This window comes from Labeo rohita, chromosome 25 (assembly GCF_022985175.1).
Source record: "Labeo rohita strain BAU-BD-2019 chromosome 25, IGBB_LRoh.1.0, whole genome shotgun sequence".
NCBI classification, from domain to species: domain Eukaryota; kingdom Metazoa; phylum Chordata; class Actinopteri; order Cypriniformes; family Cyprinidae; genus Labeo; species Labeo rohita.
The window spans coordinates 16,817,457-16,844,325 of NC_066893.1; the positions used below are offsets into that span (position 1 = coordinate 16,817,457).

The window sequence follows — 26,869 nt, forward strand, 5'->3', positions numbered from 1 at the left end:
ATATTTTTGATGAAATCCGAGAGCTTTCTGATCCTACATAGACAGCAACAGAACTACCATGTTCAAGGCCCAGAAAGATAGTTAGGACATCGTTAAAATAGTCCATGTGACATCAGTGGTTCAACCGTAATTTTACGAATTTTATTCAACAATTTCTTCTCAGGATTGAAGTGGACTTCAATGGAGACCAGTGGGTTCAAACTGCAGCTTCAAAGTGCTCTACATGATCCCAGTCGAGGAATAAGAGGCTTGTCTAGTGACACGATCGGTCAAAACTTATATACTCTTTAAACACAAATGCTTGTCTTTTAATTAAGTTGTTTCAATTTTTTTCTCATTGAACAAACACTGGCAGTTTTCACAGTTTAACAAAAGCAGCAATACTCTGTTTGCTTTCATTCAACTTCTTCGAAGTCCTAAATTTGGCTTGAATGTTTTCAATAAGCCTGTGCTTCACATACAGTGGCTCCTTTTTAATTCTCTCACTATTCAAATGACAAGAAACAGAGATTTTCCTTTCATCCCTTTCAATTGCATTGTACGAGCATTGTATGAGCCTGTCTGTTTTTGACTGCACCGGCACAATATCGCTCTATTATTTGGGAGCCTCAATTGTTAGCTCAGATAATGACCCAATGATGCTAAAAAGGGATCATATCCCCCAATTTGAAGATGGTGTGACCTCCACACGATTTCTCCAACTGCTGTCATTACGTTAAGTTTCTCCAACACAATAATTCTAAAGACAACAGTTTGTCTTCTCTGGAAGGGTTCACCACACCCTGGTGGAGGCCTATCTTCCCATTCTCTTCTCTTTGTCAAACCCCGCACCTGAGCAGCCATTTTAGAGGGCCCTGCCTTTCATAAAGAAGCCCAAGCTGTCATTCACCCTCTTCTCCACAGTGACCTGTGTTCCTCATGCACTTCTCCTTTAAGTGTTAAGTTGAAGTAGGTGATTAAGAGCCCTTAGCTCAGTCTGAGAAAATGGAGGAATTGTCAACCTCTAGATTTTGCCAAATTGAGAGGGAAAATGGAAGTGCTTGAGAGTGCAAGAGTGGAACAGTCCTTCTAGATGATGACTGCTTTGTTAAACTTGACACAAACATCTCTCGCGGCTGGCCTCAATTATAGACAGTCACGATTAATTATAGGAATGGGTAGTTTAAGCTATGGTCAACTTGCAATGGCTGTGTGTTACATCATCTATGATGAGCAGTTTTGATTTCTTCTGAAAAGATTTAGTGTTAAAGGGGTCATCGGATGCAAAGTTCACTTTTACATGTTGTTTGAACATTAATGCCTGTTGGCAGTATATGTACAAATCTACCCTATAATGATAAAAATCCATGCAGTGGTTTTTAATTAATCTGTAAAAATAATATCCCCTTTTTCAAATTGAGCCATTCTCAGATGCCTGTTGGTGTGGTGTCACACCCACAGAGGCCACTCCCATGATAGTTGATTGACATGACCGTCTTACCTCAGATAAGCTGTCACAGTCTGACCTCCATTGTTTCGATGCCGGAGCAGGGATGTAAGTTAGACAAGAATATGTCAGATGGAGCGATTGAGGTGTTCTGTTGCTGGATGTAATAATGAACATAGTGGTCGTCATTTACTCCTGACATCTGAGCCGCTGAAGATGCAGTGGATTACATTTGTTTGTGAAGGGAATGCGCCTCCCGATCTACATATATCCGTCTATGTTCATGCGAATGATTCGTGATCCAGCTTCACTTACAGCAGAAGTGAGTATAAGGTTTTTTTATGAATCTGTGCAATCACCTTTCCTAATAATGTGCTAGTTAGCAAGTTTCACGGCTAAACGCGCTAAATGCGGCTAAAGTAAACAATCTGTCAGAGCAGCAGAGAGAAAAGAGGGGCGGGGTGAGCAGAGCTTTTTTGCATTTAAAGGAACAATCCCTCAGAATGGGATGATTTTTGCAGAGCTGATTTTGGCAAGGTAAAAGGGTGTTGTTTTACACAACAACTGAGAATTTTTAACAAAAGTATATTATAGACTTTTCATTAAGACCCTAAAGAATCATATCAACTTGTGGAAAATGCACATCCGATGACCCCTTTAAAAGGTTTAATACAAGTTAAGCTCAGTCTACAGCATTTGTGACATAATGATGATAACTGCAAAAAATAATTAGAATTTGTCCTTTGTTTTCTTTCAACTATGTTTACCATGAGACAGAAGTGAATGGGGATAATTTATGGAAGATTTCAGAAATATGAAGCTTCGAATTTTTAAAAGCACTTTCATTCTTCTGTTAAAAAAGTGCCTCACTGTAACCCTTTTTCCCATGTTTTAAATTTTAAAGGTTGAACTTCTGCAAACACTGTGGGGGAAATTCACTTAATAGTTGTGTGATCAATGCTGTATTTTAGGACAAATCCTTCTCTGCATTTACCTGCATGGAAATAGTGGTACACTATGAGTATTCAATGCATTGGTTCAATCCTGAATTAAAATGTCCTGATTATTTACTCACCCCCATGTCATCCAAGATGTTCATGTCATTCAAAAAGAAATTGGGGCTTTTGAGGGAAACATTCTAGGATTTTTCTCCATATAGTGGACTTCAGTGGTGCTCAACGGGTTGAAGATCCAAATTGCAGTTTCAGTGCAGCTTCAGAGGGCTGCCCAGCCGAGGAATAAGGCTCTTGCAGTAGCTTGACTTTACGCATTACACAATCATGTTAGAAAGGTCATATGTGATTAGTTCTACATCTGTGTCATTTGGTCCAAAAAGGGTAGGGTAGGGCAAAAAAATCCATCTCATTTTCTCCTCGAATTTCTAAATGGTCCAGCATTGTTGTTTTACCTTTTCTTGTAAAGGGCGTTTGACTTTCTTTGCACTTTAACTTTGTAAACACTAGGGCCGCCCTCGACTAAAGATTTTTCTGGTGGACTAGTAGTCATTCATTTTAAGCATTAGTCTACTATTAGTCACATGTTTATTAATAAACCATGCCAGTCATAATAATGAGCCTTTAATTGCCTACGTAGCCTAATAAGCACTCAAGCACACACAAAAAAGTTTGCCACAGCGCACTGGCAGATGTAATAGTTATGAATGTGTCAGGGAAAAACAGCAAGGAGACTGCATTAACATTTTAATTTGATAATTGATAAACTAGTGCTTTCTTCGTTTTTGGCGTAAGAGATGTCGGCGACACTGACTCGTCATCTCTGCAGTAGTGATGCACCTGTATGCACATTTCGTATGGATTACATAATCTAAGCATATTTGTTTTCTATTTGAATTGGTTTCTTTGAAAGTAGACATTTCACTCTGTATAGATATATTTTTCATGTCTGTAAGGCAAGTCGAAGTTTCAAAGTTTCACGCTCAAGTTCACAGAGACCGTGGCTGCAGAAAGCACATCCATTTGCTTGCATTATTTTACAAAAGCACAACGTTTTATTGTTAATCTGAGTGCATACGAATAAACGTAGAGTCTTTACAGATTCAAAAGATGTATTACTTTTATCTGTATAACCAAAAATGACGGAGTATTTTAAGTGATTGCACCGGTGCCTCCATCTGTCATGCAGTGAGCGCGCTACTATTCAGCTTCCACATTCCACACAGACACTTCAGTAGTGCACATTTTTCTAGGTTAACATTAGATTGAGCTGCCATGTAAAGTTGCTACTACATGCATTCAAGATGAAAAGCCATATTTGAGGTCGATGAATGATTGAATGCATGAAAGCATTTGGATGCCCTGCCCGATGTACTATATTACCACATAGATCAGCTGTTAACGATCTCTCCGTCACGGACTGTGTGACTTTGCCACTTCCTGTGGAATTTTTTTTCTGACTAAGCTGCTAAGCAAAATTTTGTGTAAAGTCCTTTGAAGCTGCATTGAAACTGCAGTTTGGACCTCCAACCTGTTGGCTCCCATTTAAGTCCACTATATGGTGAAAAATCCTGGAATGTTTTCTTCAAAAACCTAATTTCTTTTCAACTGAAGTAAGAAAGACATGAACATCTTGGATGACATGGGGGTGAATACATTTTCAGGAAATTTAAATTCTGGAATGAACTAATCCTTTAAATTAAGCCAATGCCTTTTTAACTAATAAACATAAACAGTGTAAATTCGGGTTACTAAAGAATGCATCATAATCACAAAAGTACTGAGTTCTCAGTACTATTTATCTACACTATTAATGGAGGCATTGCATGCATTTAAATAATTCCTTTTGAAAATCAGCCACTAAAGGCAATTTCTCCCATGTCTTGAATATGTGAACTCTCAGAGTAAAAGTCTAGAAAGAAAAAATCATTAATTTTGAATCCTTTCAAATGAACTGTTGTAAACATACCTGTTGATTACCACCTTGTAGGAGAAAACTCATCATCGGTGACATTTGAAGACTTTTTGAACACTGACAACCCTTTATTTTCCCAGAAAACTTTCTTTTTTGTCATTTGAAGAGGGTTCTTTGAGTTCCACTGTCAACAGACTTGAAGGAGGGGTTTGAAACGTATCTTAGCATTGTAGGAGTGATCGAAACTCTATGACAGAGTGATCTTAATTACTGTCTTGGCAGAGAGTACACTGCATAATTAAGATTCCCATCAGCCCTCTGTAATGTTTTGACAGAGGTTGTTAGACTTCTAATCTTTATCATCACCTGGCTAGCGCTTCGTTTTTCTTCCAAGCCCAACCCTATTGCCTGGCTTTCTCCCGTAATCGATCTGTTTGCCTCCTCTCACTGTTTAGCGTGTCCGTGCTTTTATTTATTTACTAAATTTGGCCACTTCATTTTGGCAGCTCTCGACAGCAATATCATTACCCATAATCCTTCATCTTAAAGACGTCGCCTCTAGAATTTGGCAAATAAGCGGAGTATCGACAGAGCGCTAAAGATGCCAAAGCGTCAACAGAGTAGGTACGGCGTCCGCTCTCCTCCCGTCAGTTTCTGAATGGCGGTGCCAATACAGTGAAGAGAGTATTAGGATCAGAGGGCGCATGTCAGAGTTCACTGATTGAGCCTCGTGTAGAAAGCCTCGCTGACAGCGCAATCAATGCAGCGTTGGGTATCGATTCGGCAATATCACAGCTGTCTCTTAATGAAAGGGTAGCGGAGAACGAGGCAGCGGCGGAGCGAGGGGAGAAGGGCCGAATCATCGCACGGGCTGGAATTACCTTTCGATTGGCCCGAGTCCACTGTGTTGGGACTCTCATTTTGCTGCGGCACCTTTCCCGGCTGATCAATACGACATCAGCCAGTGAGGCGGTAATTACCATCCCTCTGGCTCCACACAAAGCCCGGCAGCAAGGGCCGGGGGGAACGGAGAGGTCATGCAAAAAGCAGCCGGCCACGCTGAAGGTGACGGGAGGTGGGGGGGAAGAAAGGATCCCCTTGCGCTCGGCGGAGTACTTAGCTGCCTTTTTAATTACTGTAATTTTCCACACAAGTCAGGAGAGCGAGCTGATGAAGTCAGACACTCTCCTCCCTGCTGTTCCTGATGAGGCTTGATGGGCCTTCAAATTACGCATTGACTTTGCTGTTTCATTTCCCAGTGTTTAGTGCTAATAACCTGTAGAGCCCCCTTTTTCTCTCCTTCTCTTTGCTCCCTCCCCCTCTCCACCGCCGCTACACACTTTCTACAATCGGTTATATACACACACACACACTCTCTCTCTCTACCTCTGAGTCCTTGGTGTCAGTGCGGTAATTACACTGTGTGAAATCTCTACCGCAATCACAGCTGTCTGGCCCTCTTCTCGCGACCAGGTCAACCGGGCCACAGCTAATCTGCAACGCCATCGGTGACGGTGACAAGACTGTAGGCCGCTTTCTTTTTCTGCAGCGTTTGGGTGTTTCTTCAACTATGGGGACTTTTGGCTCTGTGAACTTTATTGTAAATGTCTTAAAACACTTTTTACACGCTAGCTAGTTGAATTGATTTATCTACTAACAATGTCCAGCAGTGAACATACATACTTCAATGGAAAATTGTCTTTTTCATGTCATCAAATATATCAAATGTGACCCTGGACCACAAAACCAGTCATAAGAGTCAGTCAGTGTTTTGAAACTGAGGTTTATACATCAAATCTGAGGGTGCAAAAAAATCGAAATACTGAGAAAATCGCCTTTAAATTTGTCCAAATGAAGTTCTTAGCAATGCATATTACTAATTAAAAATTAAGTTTTGATATATTTATGATAAGAAATGTACAAAATATCTTCATGGAACATGATCTTTATTTAATATCCTAATGATTTATGGCATAAAAGAAAAATTTTGACCCATACAGTGTATTTTTGGCTATTGCTACAAACACATCCGTTCTACTTAAGACTGGTTTTGTGGTCCAGGGTCACAAATTATATACTTTTGAAAATATTACAGGAACAAAAATTATTTGGAACGAAATGACCAAGGCTAATTTCACAGCTTGCATCTTATGTATTTTAAATACATACCAATAAATTATTTTGAATAATAATAAAAACAAAAATTTTATAATTAAAATGTGATACTTCTCACTGAAGTCTGGTCATTTTAATAAAAAGTCTGAATGATTTTAGTTTTAAAAACATTTTTAACTGTTTGGTCTTGCTAAGGCTAATTTGAAGTACAATTTGATACCATAAATCCAAAATAAATAATATATTTTCATTTGTTCTTTCTTTCTTTCTTTCTTTCTTTTATACAAAATCTGTTACTTTTTAAGAATAAATATGATGGTAAAAATATTTGAATATTAAAAAATATATATAAAAAATGTAAGAAATACCCACATGGATCACAGGAGAATTGTCTTTTTTTCATGTAAGGAGACATGTCAGGTCACATTTCAAATTATACATGTTTGATAATATTATGTGGAGGAAATTACATTTTAATTTTTTTTTAATCATTTTTTTGTATATGTATTTTAAAAATACACACAATTCAATATTTGTAACATTTTTGGAAAAATTTTATGCTCTACTTAAGTCTAATAGTTTTAACAAAGTCTGATTGTTTTAGTTTTTATATATTTTTTTAATTAAATGACTGTTTATATACCTTAAATATACACAATTATTTAATTTTTTAATGCTGGGTAAACACCACAAGATAATCGGGCTGATTTTGGGCCAATTTCTCCCCTCTCCGATAATCCTAGCTAATGTCCCGATTATGGTTCTAAAGATTATTTTATCAGATTTTCCTGTGGTGTGAGGTGTGTTAAGAGTGATTGAATCGGTTCAGAAGAACATCAGAGGCACCCCGATCGCAAATCGTAAATGTTCAACCTGTTGAATATTTACAATCAGAAATCTTGATGTGTGGGGGAAACCCTGAGGACAAATGCGCATACGATCTGGAGATTATCATGTGAAACGAAACAATATCCAATAAAAAAGCAAGCTGATAGAACAGAAGCATAACAAACACAGTCATCACAATTTCTTGCTGTCTATTGTCTGCCATGTTTATTCTTAAATCTCAAGAGATTTTGCGAGAATTCCCGTGTTCACAGTCGGGACTCTGGTTATACTTTTGGAGCATCAACTTTAGGGTTAAATCTAGGATTTTTTGTCCTCATGTTTGCGGTCTCTCACAGTTTGAAGATCTTATAAGATTTTAAAAATCTTTTAGTGTGTACCCAGCGTATGTCTGATGTTTTAATAAGACATTTATTTAGTATGAAAAATCTTAAAAATTGATTTTTTTCATAAACATTTCTATCTTAATGGCATTTCCACCACATTTCAAACTACACGTGTTTTATATGTTTATGTCAAGAAAATAAGATTTTAGAAAGTTGTTAATTTTAGAAAGAAATGGCAGGCATTTTATGTATCTTAAATCTAACAACTAAATGTTTTTATTTCTCCAACCTGATCTCATGATCAAAACGTACCTGTGGGAACTTTTTCACGAGATGCGAAATACGTACCAATAAGTACATATCACTGCATTTTCCAACAGAAATATCTACTGAGTGGCGCTAAAAGAGTGTTTGTTTTTTCCCCCGGAACAGATGAATGTACATACGCTACGTCTAATGTGACACTGGTTTTGTACATGTCACCGCAGTTCTGACTTGTCACTGTCCATTGAGTCACTGAGTGATGCTCCATGATGTTTTAAAATAACGTACCATCTGCACTACACCTAAACTTACCCGATAGTATGAACAAAAACAAAAGTGACGTAAATATGCAATCGCAAGCATGCTATTTTAGCTTAGCTTTAGTTTTTTTATATCATCTTTTAGCTCTTTTATCGCGAGTCATGTTTTTCACAGGATTCATACCCAAGGATTCCATATTTTAAGTCCAATTACGTGCGGGCTGAGCTACCGAGCAAGCTTGTTACATCTGGAAAGCAAAACATATGGAGCTGTAATCATAACTGTGTATGAAAATGATTACAAGTGCTCACAGTTTTACCGCCTCTAGTGTTCATTTCTGTTGGAAACTGCAATGATATGTACTTATTGGTACGTATTTCTCATCTTGCGAAAAAGTTCCCACAGGTCTGTGTAATGAGATTAGGTAGTGTTTCTCACATTGATTTGAAATTGGATGCTTAATGTACAGTTTTGCCAAGCAGGTTTTTTGGACCAATGAGGATTCACCTTGGGTGGGGCTGCCCAGAGCAGCTGTTGACAGTCGCTCAGAAATACATGGAAGCTTTTATCGCTTGTCCATTTAACACGCTTGACCAACTTCTGCCTGTCAGCAGAAACAAAGCAACATGAAATCTTTTTTAAAAATTCATCGCAAGTCTTCTTATAATACAAACAGTCTGCATGGCACTTCCCCACCTCTCTTCAGCCCTGGGTCTTTCACAAAGACCGTGAAGTCACACCCTCAGTTTAGCAGGTTACTTGCCGCTCCCCAGGCCTCGACACTCGCTGCAGAGAGAACAGTTGGAGTTCGAGTGTGACCACTGATGCATAACATTCCAATTTCAGTGCCATCCCATACTGGAAGACTGCAAATGAGCCGAGGGGAGAGACGAATCCTCTTCTCTCGGTGAGATTCAGACCTGCCGCGTGTTGTGAAATTCCGCTAAAGAGCTAGAGACAACTGTGGATAAAGAAGGGTGCTAGATTATTTACATACCAATTATCACAGTGTTCATCTCATATTTAATGGAATAGTAGAGTGTGTTCAGATATTTTTGGTTGATACTTGTGACTTTTTTTTTGCAAATATGTTGACAGTCATCTAGTTTTTGACTATCGGCATGAGGTGTAAAACTGAGACTAGTTTAAAATTAACAAAACCAGTTTAGTGGCATCTGTTATATTATGTTTTTTGTCATTTTCACACAGTATATAGTAAAACTATCAGTTTAACCAAATAATGTTGTTTTTTTTCTGCAATACTTCTTTGCATTGCTTTCTGCAATGCATCTTTGTGGCTGCTTTTTGAGCTTTAGAAGTTTTGGAAATATATTGTTCAACTCAATCAATTTGTCATTTTTGTCTATATGGCAGGCCTGAGAGATCTGTAGAGAAGCATCATTTGTCAAACTCCAAATATGTGGCATTCGACTATATGACTACAGTCTTCTCTCCATCAAAAACAATGGACTTTGAGTCGCTTATTGACTTGTATACGTCAGCCTTTTTATCACTCTGGCTTCACTCCCGTCCTCAGAATGAATAATTGATTTGGCATGGTACAAAACAAGGTGAATGATTGGAAAACTGGGAAAGAGAATGAAGGAAAAGAAAGTGAATTGATCTCAGATGAGAAAGCAATCAAAGACCTCTCAAATACAGTAGCCCAGTGGTACAAAACCACTCAAAGAACTGTTTTGGAGGCCTTTTGATGCTGCTAGGCTTTGTCTAGATATGAGGACCACACTCACGCATGCCATGCTTGATTCCGACAGTTCTGTTGTGTTGGTGGCTGAGTGAACTTGAGGGGGAAATGAGGAGGCTTTGAGCAGTGGGGCCCTGTTGGTCCTGCTTTGCTTGTCCGTGAAAGCAATGCTGTTCATTAGCTCGGCCAGTTCTGTCTGCCTCACTGAGCTCAAACACATACACACAACACAACAGCACACCCTCTAGACGGGGCAATTGGACCTTGCACGTAAGCCACCCAAAGACCTGCCGCACAATGAGCTTATTTATCTTAGTGAGCTGCGATCCGTTCTCAGGATGAAGCGCGCTGGACTGAAATGGCCAAGGTGAGCGCTAAATACTTATGTTGCAGAAAGATGTGGAGAAAAGCATTGAATAGTTTCCCCTGCTCATATAATTAGTTATTTTGTGTCTGTCATTGGAATAATCTGTCTATAACTAATGATAATGTATATATTCTGTTGTCTGTCATAATAATTTTGTATAATCTGTCTGTATATCTGTTGTAAGTACAGTCATGGCCAAAAATATCGGCACCCTTGCAATTCTGTCGGAAAATGCAACCCTTCTCTCAGAAAATTGTTGCAGTTGCAAATGTTTTGGTACTCACATGTTTATTCATTTTTTTGTTTGCATTGGAAAAACACAAAAAACAGAGAAGAAAAGTCAAATCTGATACAATTCCACACAGAACCCAAAAAATGCACTGGTCAAAATTATTGGCACCCTTAAGTTAATATTTGGTAGCACCCCCTTTGGAAAAATAACTGAAATCAGTCACTTCCTGTAACCTTGAATGAGTTTCTTACAGCTCTCTACTGGAATTTTGGACCACTCTTCTTTTGCAGACTGCTCCAGGTCATTCAGATTTGAAGGATGCCTTCTCCCAACTGCTGTTTTGAGATCTCACCACAGGTGTTCTATGGGATTCAGATCTGGACTCATTGCTGGCCATTTCAGAACTCTCCAGCACTTTGTTTCTAACCATTTCTGAGTGCTTTTCGAAGTGTGTTTTGGGTCATTGTCCTGCTGGAAGATCCATGACCTCTGGTGGAGATGCAGCTTTCTGACACTGGCCACTATTTTGCACCCCAAAATCCTTTGGTAATCATCAGATTTCATGATAGCATTCACACAGTCAAGGCATCCAGTGCCAGAAGCAGCAAAGCAACCCAAAAACATCTTTGAACCTCCACCATGTTTGACTGTAGGGACTGTGTTTTTTCTTTAAAGGCCTCATTTTTCTGTAAACAGTGCCATGATGTCCTTTACCAAAATTCTCTACTTTTATCTCATCTGTCCACAGTACGTTCTCCCAGAACAATTGTGGTTTTGTCACATAATTTTTGGCAAACTCCAGTCTTGCTTTTTTATGCCTTTGTGTCAGCAGTGGTCTCCTACCATAGCGTCCCTTTTCATTCAGATGGCGACGGATAGTGCAAGCTGTCACTATTGTACCATGTGTCTGCATATCAGCTTGAATTTTTTTGGAAGTTAATCAGGGTTCTTTATCCACCATTCAAACGATCCTTCGTTGTAATTTTTCATTAATTTTGTTCTTTCGTCCACATCCAGGGAGGTTAGCTACAGTGCCATGGGCTGTAAACCTCTTGATGATATTGTGCACAGTGGACATAGGAACATTAAGATCTCTGGAGATGGACTTGTAGCCTAAAGATTGTCCATGTTTTTCCACAATTTTTTCTCTCAAAGAGTTGTCTGTGAACTCTTCACACTTCTCTTTTCTCCATGCTCAGTGTGACACACAACAGGTTAAAAGGGGTCATCAGATGCAAAGTTCACTTTTTCATGTTGTTTGAACATTAATGTGTGTTGGCAGCATATGTACAAATCTACCCTATAACGATAAAAATCCACGGAGTGGTTTTTAATTAGTCTGTAAAAATAATATCCCCTTTTTCAATTCGAGCCATTCTCAGATGCCTGTCGTTGTGACGTCACACTGACAGAGGCCGCTCCCACAATAGTTGATTGACATGAGCGTCTTACCTCAGATCAGCTGTCACAGTCTAACTTCCATTGTTTCGATGCCAGAGTAGGGACGTAAGTTAGACAAGAATATCTCTGATTGAGCGATTGAGGTGTTGTGTTGCTGGATGTAATAATGAACATACTGGTTGTCATTTACTCCCGACATCTGAGCCGCTGAAGATGCAGTGGATTAAGTTTGTTTGTGAAGGGAATGCGCCTCCCGATCTACATAAATGTGTCTATGTTCGTGCAAATCATTTGTGTTCCAGCTTCACCTACAGCAGAAGTGAGTATAAGGGGTTTTTTTTATGAATCTCTACAATCACCTTTCCTAGTAACGTGCTAGTTAGCAAGTTTAGTGGCTTAAACGTAGCTAAATGCAGCTAAAGTAAACAGGCTCGTCACTCCACAGAGAGAAGAGAGGGGCGGGGCGAGCAGAGCTCATTAACATTTAAAGCAGCCTCAACCAGAACAGGATGATTTTTGCAGATCTGATTTTGGCAAGGTAAAAAGGGTGTTGTTTTACACAACCATTGAGAACTTTTAACCAAAGTATATTATAGACTTTTCATTAAGACCCTAAAGAATCATATCAACTTGTGGATATTGGGCATTTGATGACCCCTTTGAGTCTTTTTTTTTCCATTGAACTGGTTGCAAGTGTGATTACTATATTGCCCACACCTGTTACTTGCCACAGGTGTGTCTAAATACAAATTACAGGAGCATCACATGCTTGAAAAGCAATTATTACTTACAATTTTGACATGGTGCCAATAATTTGTCTTGTCCATTTTTGAGTTCTGTGTGAAATTATTTTCAGGTTTGACTTTTCTTCTCTGTTTTTTGTGTTGTTGTAGTGCAAACAAAAACATTTGCAACTGTAACAATTTTCTGAGAGAAGTGCTGCATTTTCTTACAGAATTGCAAGGGTGGCCATGACTGTATAATTTGTCTGTATATCTGTTGTACGCATAATTAGCATATATGTTGTTTGTATAATCTGTTTGTATATCTGTTGTTCATATAATCTATCTATCTGTCTGTCTGTCGTATAGTCTGTCTATCATATATAACCCTTCAGGCTTTAGTGTTTTCAATGTATGAATCTAACACATAAATCTAACTTTGGTTTTGTAGCGTCCCTTCGCTCACGATAATAGTCTGAACACCTCAACCTATTTCAGTCAGGTGGCAAAACCACTCGATACTCCCAGACTTCACACACATATACACATCTTCAACACGTCCATTCACACAGACCTCTAGTATATTGCACTTAATGAGCTCCTAACATTAAGAGTAATAAGCGTGATCAGCAAAACCCTCACCCTCTTTCAGACACACACACACACACACACATACATAGTTTAGGTTTATAAACTTCTCTCTGTCTGTGTGTGCAGTTCTAGGTCCATTCTGAGAGTGTAACATCACAGTTCCTGAATCTTTCAAGGTATTGTGCCATTTTACAGCATAATATCTTATGGCAGATTAGAAAACTTGGAATATAGCAGAAGTTTTATAGACTATTTTTATATTTTATGATGGTTTCCATGATGGTTTCTCCTTTTGTGTTCCACATAAGAATAACATGAGGGTGAGTAAATGAGTAAACTCTCACTTAAAATGTATTGAATTTAGGTTTAAGTTTTAATTTTAAATCCATTTGAACCTGTTCATACTTTTTAAGGTCAATTCCATTTCAGGGCTTCGCTGGCCTATAACCTTAAGTCATATCTTAAAGTTGTCCACCAACTGAATGCCTTTGTATCTCTCCTCTCTGGCTCCAGATGTCAGGGTGAGCACTCATGACAACAAACAACAACTGGAGGAGAACGAACCTTTCAGGCAACCACTGGTGTCTTAAGCTGCGGTAGAAATAACATGTGAGCATACTGGACAACAGCAAGACCGTCATGCTGTGCAATGCCATTTTCCTGCAGGCTCCTTCTCCTACTGTCTTCAAACACTGCTGGGGTGTGTACATGTGTGTATGAACAGAGCACTCTAGTTTAGATTTGATCAAAGCTAGCAGGCCTCATCTTCGCACTGGGACATCACCAAATTGCTAGTACTGAGTTTGTCAGCCACAAGTGGCCCAGGAGAGCTACGTACACCAAGCACAGCAAAGACTGGAATAAAGAAAGTACACAGAAGGTGAGAGCTGTTTATGAGCAGGCAAGTAAATTAACAAACCATAAACATGACAAAACTGAAGTATTCATAAAATTAAAATTAAACCACTTATGTAACCTGGACTATTTTAACAACATCCTTACTACCTTTTGGGTCTTGAACGTGTCAGTTGCTGTCTATGCAGGGTCAGAAAGCTCTCAGATTTCATTAAAAATATCTTAATTTGTGTTAATAGATAAGATAAACGAATGTCTTACAGATTTGGAACGACATGTGGGTGAGTAATTAATGACAGAATTTTTTTTATTTTTGGGTGAACTATCCTTTAAAAAATTCACTGTGATGCCGTAGAAGAACCTTTCAGTTTATAGTTCTTATAAGAAACACCAATGAAAATGCGGCATAGTCAGTGGTGTAGGAGAAAAACACAGAACTGAAGTGAAAGATGGTCAAGCAAGTTCACAGAGGGTGTCATACTATCCCTGGTGGCCTTTAAACACCCCTGCAACCCTCAAAGTCCCCTGCACACCCTTATGTGCCCTGACAGTCGATAAGAGCAGCCAGCTGGGCGGGCGGCTTGGGTGTGACCCAACTCCCACATTCATACCCACCCAGGCAAAATTCTCCATCTTTTTCATGTTCTCCCTTTCTTCTTCTGGGCTCAGAGGGTGTGAAGTAGGCGTTGACCTGTGCCGCTGGGTCTCCAGGGAGAGAGCTGTATGTCCGGCTTCATTTGCCACTCACCTCTCAATTAGAAGCAAAGCGGGGACGATTCCCGTCGCCTGCGTGTGGGAAGCAGAGCCCTGTCTCTTTCTGCCTTCGTGTGGTTTGATGAGTGCCGCGAGGGCTTGTATTAGTTTCACTCACTGTCTCTGTGGGCAGCTGGAGATTTCAGATGCTGCTTTGTGTCGAGCGCCGGGATGTTGCGGTGATGAGGGCCATACAGTTTCCGCAAAACAAGCCATGAAAAACAGCCCTCTTGCATTTTACAGTGTTTTAAGGCAAGACAGCAGTGATTCTACAATTGGAGCTTGGTTATTTATCACTGCATTATTCTCTGCAAGCAAGAATGCTTGCTCTGTGGCATGCAGTTGATTACAAAATTTAGATATCTTGCTTAATAAATATTGTGTATAATGTATTTAAAATTTGGTGAAGCATTGTAGAGAGTTTAAAATCATAAATATGACCTTGGACCACAAAACCAGTCTTAAATAGCAGGGGTATATTTGTAGCAATAGCCAAAAATACACTGTATGGGTTGATTATCGTTTTATCTGGCTTTTATGCCAGAAATCATTAGGATATTAAGTAAAGATCATGTTCCCTTAAGATATTTTGTGAATTTCCTACCGTAAATATATCAAAACTTACTTTTTGATTAGTAATATGCATCGCTAAGAACTCAATTTGGACAACTTTAAAGGTGATTTTCTCAATATTTAGATTTTTTGCACCCTCAGATTCCAGATTTTCAAAATATTGTCGAATATTGTCCTATCCTAACAGACCATACATCACTGGAAAGACTATTTATTCAGCTTTCAGATGATGCAGAATGACTTATGATCCCTTATGACTGGTTTTGTGGTCTAGGGTCACAAACGTGCAGCTCTTTTTGGTTTAAGTACTTGTAATAATTTGTCCAAACAAAAATATGTTATTCATGCTGCAAAGTTGCCTAATTTAGCATTTCTTTAAAGGGACAGTTCACCCATAAATGAATATTCTGTCATTAATTACTCACCCTCATGTCGTTTCAAGCTCGTAAGACCTTCATTCATCTTCAAAACAAATAAAGATATTTTTGATGAAATCCGAGAACTTTCTGACCCTGCATAGACAGCAACGGAACTGACACATTAAAGGCCCAGAAAGGTAAGGATATCCATAAAATAGTCCATGTGACTTCAGTGGTTCAACCTTAATTTTATCAAGCTCTGAGAATACTTTTTCTATATAAAGAAACCAAAATAATGACTTTATTCAAAAATTTCTTCTTTTCCGTGCCAGTCTTTGAAGCTTGTTTGCAAGAGTACCACGACGCATGCGTGTGGTGCTGCTGACGCGTTCTGAGAATTTTTTTCAGGATTTCTCGTTCACAATTTTTTTTTTTTGGGTGAAAAATCCCTTATAATTAAATACCCTGAGGGTCTACAAAATTTAAAAAAAAAAAAAAATCTTGAGAAGTGATATAAAACCAATTCATCAATAACAATTCACTATAAAACTGATGCCAAATGTACCATTTATGACCCAGAACCACAAAACTAGTCATAAGGGTCCATTTTTTTTCAATTTTTGAAATGTATACATTGTATGAAAGTTGAATAAATACACTTTTCACTGATCTGAGGGTGCAAAAAAAATCTAAATATTGAGAAAATCGCCTTTAAATTTGTCCAAATGAGGTTCTTAGCAATGCACAATACTAATCAAAAATTAAGTTTTGATATATTTACGGAAGAAAATTCTCAAAATATCTTCATGGAACATAATCTTTACTTAATATACTAATGATTTCTGGCATAAAAGAAAAATCATTTCGACCCACACAATGTATTTTTGGCTATTGCTACAAATATACCCATGCTACTTGCGACTTGTTTTGTTGTCCAAGGTCACATTTATCTGTGTGAGGACACTCTTAATTCTCTTCTTATTTGGCATCTATGGTTCCATGAAGAACCTTTAACAAATCTAGATTTTTTTACACAAAAAAAGCTGTTTAGTTTATTAAAACAGTTCTTTTAAGAAGGATATTTGTAACTTTTATTTCTAAGAGTGTACATCCTTAAGTCATTTCTTGTAAAACCCCCATGATTTGGGTATATTCAGAATATTAATGCATAAATATAAAGTTGGTGTCTTTGAACTGTTTGTTGTTATAGAAGAGATACTTAAAATGTTAGAAAACCCAAAAATGTTTTTGATAGAGCTCAATTTTAATTAGCCTGATAAATTATGTTAGTAACTTATATATGTAAATGTCCATCTAAGAGCTACTGAAATACACACAATAAATCAGCATAGCCAAAACACATTCAGTACCTACTGTTATAGATTCCTGTTTTCTGTAAAGTTCCATTTTTGCAGCTTTTTGTGTTATTAAGCTCTGCAGGCTCATAAAATTACTTGTGAGGTCAGAGTCTCGCTGAGCCCAATACTAATCCTCTATGGCCCCCTACTGGTCAGATGCATTAAATTCGTATAGCAGGGGTTTGTCCCAGTGCCTGTTTTTCTATCCGCCATCTATAAAAGCATAATTCTCTATGTTTGTCTGCTAGGTTCAAGAGCCCTTCCTGGAGCTGGAGCTGAGTGACTTCTCCCTATGCTTATGAAAAGTCTATTTCCTCTCTCAGATGAGTCATGTGGTCCTCCCAGCTTCTACGGATAATCCTTCAGAGGCTGGGGTCACTGGCAGGCTGTAGTTCAACGGGCCCCTGACTATTTGTTTGATGAGTGGCCCTTGGCCCCCCTCGGAAAGGGTACGAGGTTTATGCAACGTCGAGGGAGGCTCATGGGCTGACCGTTTTTCTAATATTGCTCAATAATCGTTCATTGATGGGTGTCCTACTGTCCGTGTACTGGCATTTCTTCCGACAGGCGCAGAGCATTGCTCTCCCACTAATACTTTGATAATGGATGGTTTGGGGCAAAGCCCACAGAGTGGCATATGAAATCATAGTGGCATCTTCCTCTTTCTATCCGTCTCTGCTGTCCTGCCTGACGGCTGTGTGACAGAGAGAGTGGAGAGTGGGCTTTTTCCTTCATGTCTGACTAGTCACTGTAATGACTGCAGATGGGAGAGCCGCAGGGGGCCCGAGGCTCCGGGGCCCTGTCATTGTTTTGGGGCCGCCCTGACCCACTCACACTCATCTCATCCTCTTCTGCCTTCTGACGCCGAGCTGTAATTGAAAAGTATATTAGAGCAAATTGCTTATATCCGAGGACGCAATTTGTCCGAGCCGGCATGTATTTATTCTTGAATAAATGAGAGAAGGCACATTTAGAAGTTGCTCACGTTGTTTATAATTTGACAACAAACACTGAAATCGTTTATCCACGGTGAACGTCCTCCCCTGGGATGTGGGATTTTTAGGATTAATAATGATTTGCTTATTGACTTGAATTAATGCTGCACTTTGACTTCAATCACTTTGCTTTTAGAAAGACAGACACACTGTCGTTTGTTTTGGTTGTTGTATATCAACAAAAAGATTTTGATCCTCTAGTTTCAAAGTGTAAATGTGAGGGATGCATGTTATTATTTAACGATGTTCTAGACACTACAAACCTTTAGTTTAGTCTGGACATGTGTTGTATTGTATTCTAAAAGCTTCACGTTGCTTTTATCTGATGACTTCAGACAGAGACACTGCTACTCTTTTAGATGCTAATTTGAATGATGGCCGGAAGTGGGCCACAGGATGGCAGGAATTGGTCTCAGGGGACCCTCAGGCTTTGCTTATGGCCCTTGAGATATGAGGGTTAGTGTTCCCAAGTGGGGGGCCACGGGGAGCAGCAAGCAGCTGTGTGGAGTCTGGCCTCCATCTTGCCTGGTACATCACCTTGGGTTGAGCTGAGCAGCCATCCAGAAACAATTTAGTTTTGTCCCCTAATGCTGTTGCTCAAGCCTGGACTCTCTTCAGTTTCTTTTGACTGTATATCTTCGTTTTGAACATGATGGGAAACCAGTGGGGAGTTTTTACCCGTTATATAAAAAATAATAAACAACATTCATCTCAAGGTGTTGCTTCAGCTATAGATTTTGACCATAATAGTCTGACTAGTTTATTTAAAGGGATACTTCACCCAAAAATTCTGTCAATAATTACTCACCCTCATGTTGTTCCAAACCCGTTCATCTTCAGAGCACAAATTAAGACATTTTTTATTGAATGTGAGAGCTTTCTGACCCTACATAGACAGCAATGCAACTGAAACGTTCAAGGCCCAGAAAGTTAGTAATGACATTGTTAAAATAGCCCATTTGACATCAGAGGTTCAACCTTAATTTTATGAAGCTACAAGAATATTGTTTGTGTGCAAAGAAAACAAAAATAACAGCTTTATTCAACGATTTATTTCGTCTTCTGCACATTCACGAGAGTACTACAAGTTTTAATTTGTCCACTAAGTGGATGTATATTTATCAGGAAATTCTATCATTTTCAGTGTTGGGAAAAGTTACTTTTAGAAGTAATGCATTACAATTTTGTGTTACTCCCTAAAAAAAGTAAGTAATCATGTTACTAATCACGTTAGTGGGTTGCGTTACTTTAGCGTTTCTTTTTAAATCTGGGCAGGGCATGCTTGTTGGTTTTAATATAAAAAGTTATTTTTTGGCAAATATAAAAGCCCTTTCACACCAAAAGCCTCAGGCTGAAGGAAAAGTAAATTCACGTCTGTACGGCAGAATGCAGAAGACAAAAATTCAACACTCGTCAGCAATTAAAAAAAGAACAAATGTTAATTTTTGCTTATCAATATGGTTGAATTGGATCATCGAAGGACAGCAGCAAAGATGTTGGTTTATAAATCTGGATTAAATACATAATAGATATCTGTTTTAAGGAAATTGTAATTGTTTTGTTTTGAGGAAAACTGAATGTGTTTTTTTTTTTTTTTTTGTTTGTTTGTTTTGTTTTGTTTGTGAGATGAATTAATGCATGTTCACATTTATTCTAGAACTAAAGTAATATCTTACTCCCGATTTTTCTCAACATGGGGACAGGAGAGCTATTCGAAAAAGTAACTCAGGTATTTTCTTGTAAATTAAAAAGTAATGCGTACTTGAAAATTTTATTCTGACAGGACATTTTTATTGCAATGTCATTTCCATTGTAACTCAAGTTATGTATTGTATTTAAAGCCATTCTGTGGAGGATTTTTAAAATTATTTTTTTTATTACATTTTTTAAATAAAATGTCTGACTCTTTATCTTTCTGTGGTTAATTTTAATAGCTAGCATTTTATGTACCCTAAATACCCTAATTTTGCATAATTTAACAATTAGAGCTTAGTTGGAAATCATAAGCATAGGCACATAAAGATACCCATATTTGACAAAATAGCGTTTATATATTAGTAATCTAAGAATATTCATGTATGTATTTATGCTACTTATCTAGTGTTTGTCTTGCATAATCTTTGATTTGTTTTCTGCATACATTTTTATTCAGTGGTTCACCCCTTTGTTTCATGCGATTTACATAAACTATATGTTTTCTGGATGGCTGAGTTAGTAGCCTACTGCAAATATATATGTATTAGTCTGTATATATACAGTGTAGGCCTACAGTAACAAACCTTTTATGATGAGATAAGAATGTAAAGCGTTCTGGTGAGTTTAGAGGATATTTCGGTTAAAGCATATAAGAAAACCGTTGTTGGACTGTGACCTTTAACAGCTCTTCCGACCTTTCCTAGGCTCTGTGTACGGGTTGTCTTTGAGTCTTTACTCCAGCCGTTCACTGACTTTATCCCTGATCTCTGTAACCTCTATTGTGTTAGCACAAGCTTAGCAGACCTCTCCGGTGGATCCGATTCATGAGGTCACATTCATTTCTCAGTAAGTGCAAGTCAGGATCGACTCTGATTGTGGTCAGTGTAGTAACATTTAATATAAGTGAATCAACCTGATTAATTAAAACAAACATTATTAAATAAAAACAAGATTACAGTGGGGAAGGCTTCAGCATTTGTTGCTGATTATTAAAGGCGTTAACAAGTTAATGCCTTTAATAATTAGGCTAAATTAAGCCTGAAGCACTTCATATAGTAATTGTGAAGTTGTCACAAAGTCCGCTTGGACTGCGAATGAAATGAGACTTTGTAAAAGAGAATTATCTTTAAAATAACAGTAATTCGCTGCACTCCGAGATTACTTCACTCTTGCTCTAAGCTCTGAAAGACTCTTGATCGAATGTTGAAAATTTCAAGGTTGACTGCTTTGAAATCAAAGCTAATTTAGGACAGATGTTGAGTGTCTTTTCAAGCAGTTAATTGATCTGATGTTTTGTCTAAATCTGAGAAGAAAACGTGGCATTAATCAAATTAGTCCCGTAAGAGAGTGTGAATGTCTTAACATTTGCTAATTAGTCTATTTCTGCTTTGGGTTTGTTAATTTGATGAATTATCTTTCTAAGAGAACACTTGTCCAATTGATAATTAGAGGGAAAAAAATAATTTGTGTACTCGGTGCATGTACTATTTAAAAACTATAGATGATTTACACACAAAATTATTACACACAAGTATTGTTTTGAATCTAAATAGTCATGTTTTGTATTATTTAACATTTAATATTTGCAAAATGCTTTACATTTTGTAAAGTAATACTCTCACAGTCTTGTGGTTGTGCTTTACTGAAACAGTTGTTCAAAAAATAAGGTTGTACTTCTTTCAGAAGTTGTTTTTAAATATCCTATATCCTCAGGCTAATGCATGTTCTCATCTCGCTTGCTCTGTAGGCCTCCGTTTCGAGCTCAGCCCACAACAGTGATCGAGAGAACTACCACAGCTGGAAAGAAAGGAATTACCAGACCCGAACGAGGGACAGGACAGCTCTCCGGCAGGACAGGACTCAGTGTTTGCGGGACTCAATAAGCTGCCAGCCCTAATCTCGGTTTGAGGTGACCCCTGTCACTGTCTCTTTCCTCTTCACATCAGCGGCAAAGGGGGAGAAGATGCTCTCATCGCAAGAGGATTAGCCGGGACACGAGGGACCCAGCGTGTAGTAATATGCTGACCAGGATCTTTCTTTGCACTGGCTTAAAGTCACATAGCAAGTTATTTTGTCCACTGTGAGAGCATTAGCAAACATATATGTAGGGCCCTATAAAATCTGTTTTATTGTTTCTGTTTTAATGGTTAAATTACATTTGTGACCCTGGACTACAAAAGCAGTCATAAGGGTCAGTTTTTTAAAAATTGAGATTTATACATAATCTGAAAGCTGAATAAAGCAAGCTTTTTATTGGTCTATGGTCTGTTAGGATAGGACAATATTTGGTAGAGATACAACTGTTTGAAAATCTGAAATCTCAGAGTGCAAAAAAGTCAAAATATTAAGAAAATCGCCTTAGCAATGCATCTTACTAATCAAAAATTAAGTTTTGATAAATCTTTGGTAGGAGATTTACAAAATACCTTCATGGAGCATGATCTTTACTTAATATCCTAATGATTTTTGGCAAAAATCTATAATTTTGACCCATACAATGTATTGTTGGCTATTGCTACAAATATACCCATGCTGCTTAAGGCTGGTTTTGTAGTCAAGGGTCACATTTTATTAATCAGAAAGCATGTCTAATTAATTGAAACCATGAAATGTACAAAATTTAACAGCAATGTATTAAAAGTTTAACAAAAATAACTTTTTAAGGCCCTATGAAATACATTTTATTTCATTTTACCAAATTCTGTGTTTTCCAGTTTAGTTTCATTAAATGTAATCATCAAAAACATTTCTAATTAATTGATTTAATTAAAAAAATAATAAAAAAAAATATTTCAGAAATACTATGTGTATTTATATTTTTCTGATAAATAAATTCTGGTACATATTTTTTTCTGTTAAAATTATTAATTAAGTCATTAAATAAAATATTTCTGTCACAATTTCTTCAAGTTAAACCGAACTTTTATTTCGATGAGTTGCTGTGAAGACCTTAAAGTTTCTGTTTGCATATGATATGATGATAGTTTTTCTCAAAAGAAATGGTAAAATGCTCACATAGTGATTCTCAGAGCAGTTTTAGAGATTATATTTATGTGTTTATGTACTTACAGTATATATTGAGGCGGCAGAGGCTGAAAACACCAGTATGTACGTAGTAAACGAAACTGCGCATTTGCGCCATTCATTCATAAATAAACTTTTTGACTTAATGTTCACAGACACTAGTCCATATTGCGTTTTGATTTGAGTGTGCTGACCTACTTTGATTTATTTGTTGAAAATTTGGCAAATTCCATGACATTCCGCTCTATACAGTAAATTCCATTTTCATGATTGATTCCATGTTTCTGTTTTCGTTTTTCTCATGGCAGATATCACAGGGCCCTGTACAGTTGAAGTCAAAAGTTTACTGATAGTCCAGAAGGAAAAACGATGCAATAAGAGCCAGGGGTGTAAACTTTTGAACAGAATGAAGATGTGTACATTTTTCTTATTTTGCTTAAATATTATATTTTTTTATTTAGTACTGCCCTTTAGAAACTACAGCAGATACTTACATGTTTCCCACAAGACAAAATAAGTTACATTTACCCTAATCTTCAAATCCAAAAGGTTTCACCCCCCAGCTCTTAATGCATTGTGTTTCCTTTTGAAGCATCAGTGAGCGTCTGAACCTTCTGAATAAGTTGCATACGAGTCCCTCAGTTGTCCTCAGTGTGAAAAAGGGTTAAAATAAACAAAAATGCTGAAGGCATGGGACTTGAAGGCTGTTACTGAAAAACAGCGGGCAGTTTGTTCAGGACAAACAAAGGACTCATGAACAACTATCACTAAACACTAAAATACATAGATGTAGATCATTCAGGTTACAACACAGTATTAAAAATCAAGTGTATGTAAACTTTTGAATGGGATAATTTTTAAAATTCAGGTCAGTACTAAATAAAAAATAACATGTATTTTGTATGATCCCTCTTATTTTGGTAAAATAATTAACATTTTGCAGATTCTGCAAGGTGTATGTAAACTTTTGACTTCAACTCTTTGAACTCAAATTTTCCCGCTTACGCGGATTAGGCCATGCGACCTATTGGATAATGTTAATGAATATCCAAATAGCTCATTTTTTTTCTCATAGAACATCTGTTTTATGCACAAATGCATTGCATTAGTTAAATAACTGTGAATTGGGATTCACACCAACCAAATAAACCCTAAAATACTTACTGGAAACTACTTTTGACATTTGAAAGCTGAAATTTAAATTGTAAAATTCAAATGTGATAACATGAGAGTTCTTCCCTCACTGTATCCTTGTTTAAGTTTAGTGAAGCGGATAAACTTGAAGGCTTCGAATGCATATACAAACGAACCTAAGCTAATAATTGCAGTGTATTGGAATGAAACTTTTTCTTTCTTTGAAGAAGATGATATGTCTTCCCACACGTTATGCATTAATTAGATAGGTGCGATTCTGTCTGAGGTGGCGAAGCACTTGTAGAGGGCAAGTCCTTTCGTTAACTCAACGGAAAGGTGCTGTTTAAAAGTAGCATCTACATAACATATAATTAGACATGCTTCAACTCAAAGAAACTTAAGTTACTGTAGGGGAGGCATGCAGAGGCATATATTAAACATGCAATGTCTTTTTCATCAGGTTGGTGCGTGTTTGTTCTTAATATCTTTGAATGGAACTGCTGTTTTACTATCCAGGTATTTGGAGAATGTGATTTTGAATAGATTCCAAATTAGATTGGCAAACTGAATTTGGAGGGTCATACCAGGTCTTAATTTTCGACAACAATACTTTTTTCTAACCACATCTGCTTTCTGTTAGTAGGACATTGGGTTTTCAGGTGATTCTGGTTCAGCGAGCCCGGTGAAGATCAGTGAGTCGAGCTGCGGTCTATTCTCTGGCTGCGTTCAAATCCACATGTGACTGGAATTGATTCAGACTCATCTGGATTTCGCACATTCTCACGTTGATGTTCCAGAATTATGCCGTTTAGAAAATACACAGTAAACAAAAAAATGCCATATTGCTTCGGTCTGTCTCTGTGGGTCTTTCAAATTACATTAGTGTCATTATGCCACATGGCTCACATGCAATCTTTCTCATGAACATTTCTCAAGAAATGGGCTTTACTATATGATTTCTAATTACCCAATAGGGTTCTTACGGCCCAGTGCCTCTCACACAAGTAAAGGAAAGGGAGTTATTTGTGGTAAAAGGAGTGTGAAATCAATGAAGTGTGGGAGTTAGTCTGAGGCTGATACATAACAGATAGCGCAGGTCAGCTCTGAGCTCCGCTGATTTACTTCGCTTTACTCTAATACGTGTCAAGCGCAACAATCTTCCCCCTCGCTGCCTCCCCTCCAGGGCCAGAGATCCGCAGAAGGGATTGTCCTCTGAAGCCTAATCGCAGAAGATGACACCATCTCAATCGCTGGATCACTGTTGAGTAATCTAATCTGTTCCAATGAACTCCAAGCTCAGAAAGGCATCATGCTCCACGAGTCTAGTCACTAAATTTATCTAATGAGGAAAATGATGTCAGTAACACAGAATTAGACACGGATGGGGGCTGAGGTGGCATACATGTTGGGCTGTGGTTTGGCATCTGGGCAATAGGTTATCTTATAGTAGCTTATTTGTAGTTCCACTGGTTAAACCAAAATATATATAAAATATTTGGGAAATGCTGTTTCGTTACTGAAAGATATTTTGATACTAAATTAATTTTAATATTTCATATGATTATGATTCACACATTTATAAGAGTCGTTTCATTTGGGAATCGGGCTACACTGGTGGAACAGAATTTTTAATTCACTAGACAACAGATTATTTTGGACTGGACTATTCCAGTATGTGTGGTTTTAATTCACTATAAAGAAATGATTCACAAAAAGTCTTCGTATGGGAGTAAAACTACATTTGCCTTTATGTATGTTTTTGATTCACTATAAAGAACTGATTCATAAGTGTTGTTTTGTATAAAAATCGGACTACACTGGTTAAACAGAATTTTTAATTCACTAGCAAACAGATTCGTTTGTCCGCGTTTTTTGATTCACTATAAAGAATCGATTCATGAGTCGTTGTGTTTGGGAATCGGACTACACTGGTCGAATAGAACTTTTAGTTCACTAGGGAACAGATTTATTTGCCCGGTAATTGGACCACTATTCCAGCTATAGGCGCTGTACGTATGTTTTTGATTCACTATAAAGAAACGATTCAGAAAGAGTCTTTGTTTAGGAATCAGACTACATTCGCGATGTATGTATGTATTTTATTTACTATGAAGAACCTATTCATAGGAGTCCGATTCATAAGAGAACTGATTCATAAGAGTCGTTTTGTTTGGGAATCGGACTACACTGGTGGAACATAAATTTTAATTGACTAGCGAACAGCTTCATTCGTCCAGTAATTGGACCACTTCCAGCTGTACATGTATTTTTGATTCACTGTAAAGAAACGATTTCAGAAAGAGTCTTTTGGGAATCGGACTACTTTCGCACTATGTTTATGATTGACTATGAAGAACCGGTTCATAAGAGTCGTTTTGTTTGGGAATCGGACTACACTGGTCGAACAGAATTTTTAATTCACTAGCAAACAGATTTATTTGTCCGGTGATCGGACGCACTATTCCAGCTGTATGTGTTTTTTGATTCACTATAAGAAACGGTTCAGATAGAGTGTTTGTGAATCAGACTACATTCACAGTATGGGCGGTATTTCAAGTATTTGAAACACAAAACATTATTTTGTATTTAAATACCTTTGAAAAAAATCTAATGTATTTTGCATTTAAATACTTTTAATCTTAGTATTTTTGTATTTAGTATTTTTGTATACTTGTTGATACAGTAAATCAGCCAGTCTAATAAAGAGGTTGATTGGCAAAAAGTGTTTTATGCATTTTGAAAATACAAAAATACTAAGATTAAATGTATTTAAATACAAAATAAAAAATAGCATTTTTAAAATAGCTGTACGTATGTTTTCGATTCACTATAAAGAACTGATTCATACGAGTCGTTTTGTTTGGGAATCGGACGGGTCGAACAGAATTTTTATTCACTAGCGAACAGTGATTGGACCACTGTTCCAGCTGTACATGTGTTTTGATTCACTATAAAGAAACGATTCACAAAGAGTCTTCGTTTGCGAATCAGACTACATT

At 37.5% G+C, this 26,869-nt stretch overlaps 1 long non-coding RNA gene across 1 annotated transcript in view; it reads left to right on the top strand.

Moving 5' to 3' along the window:
* The window catches only part of LOC127156231 (uncharacterized), a 49,081-nt gene extending 26,270 nt beyond the window's left edge, over positions 1-22,811 (top strand). The window contains exons 4-7 of the long non-coding RNA XR_007825695.1: positions 13,251-13,300; positions 13,638-14,004; positions 17,271-17,471; positions 21,460-22,811. This is a non-coding gene — a long non-coding RNA (uncharacterized LOC127156231). The remainder of the gene's footprint in view (positions 1-13,250; positions 13,301-13,637; positions 14,005-17,270; positions 17,472-21,459) is intronic.
* Positions 22,812-26,869: the final 4,058 nt, after the last annotated feature.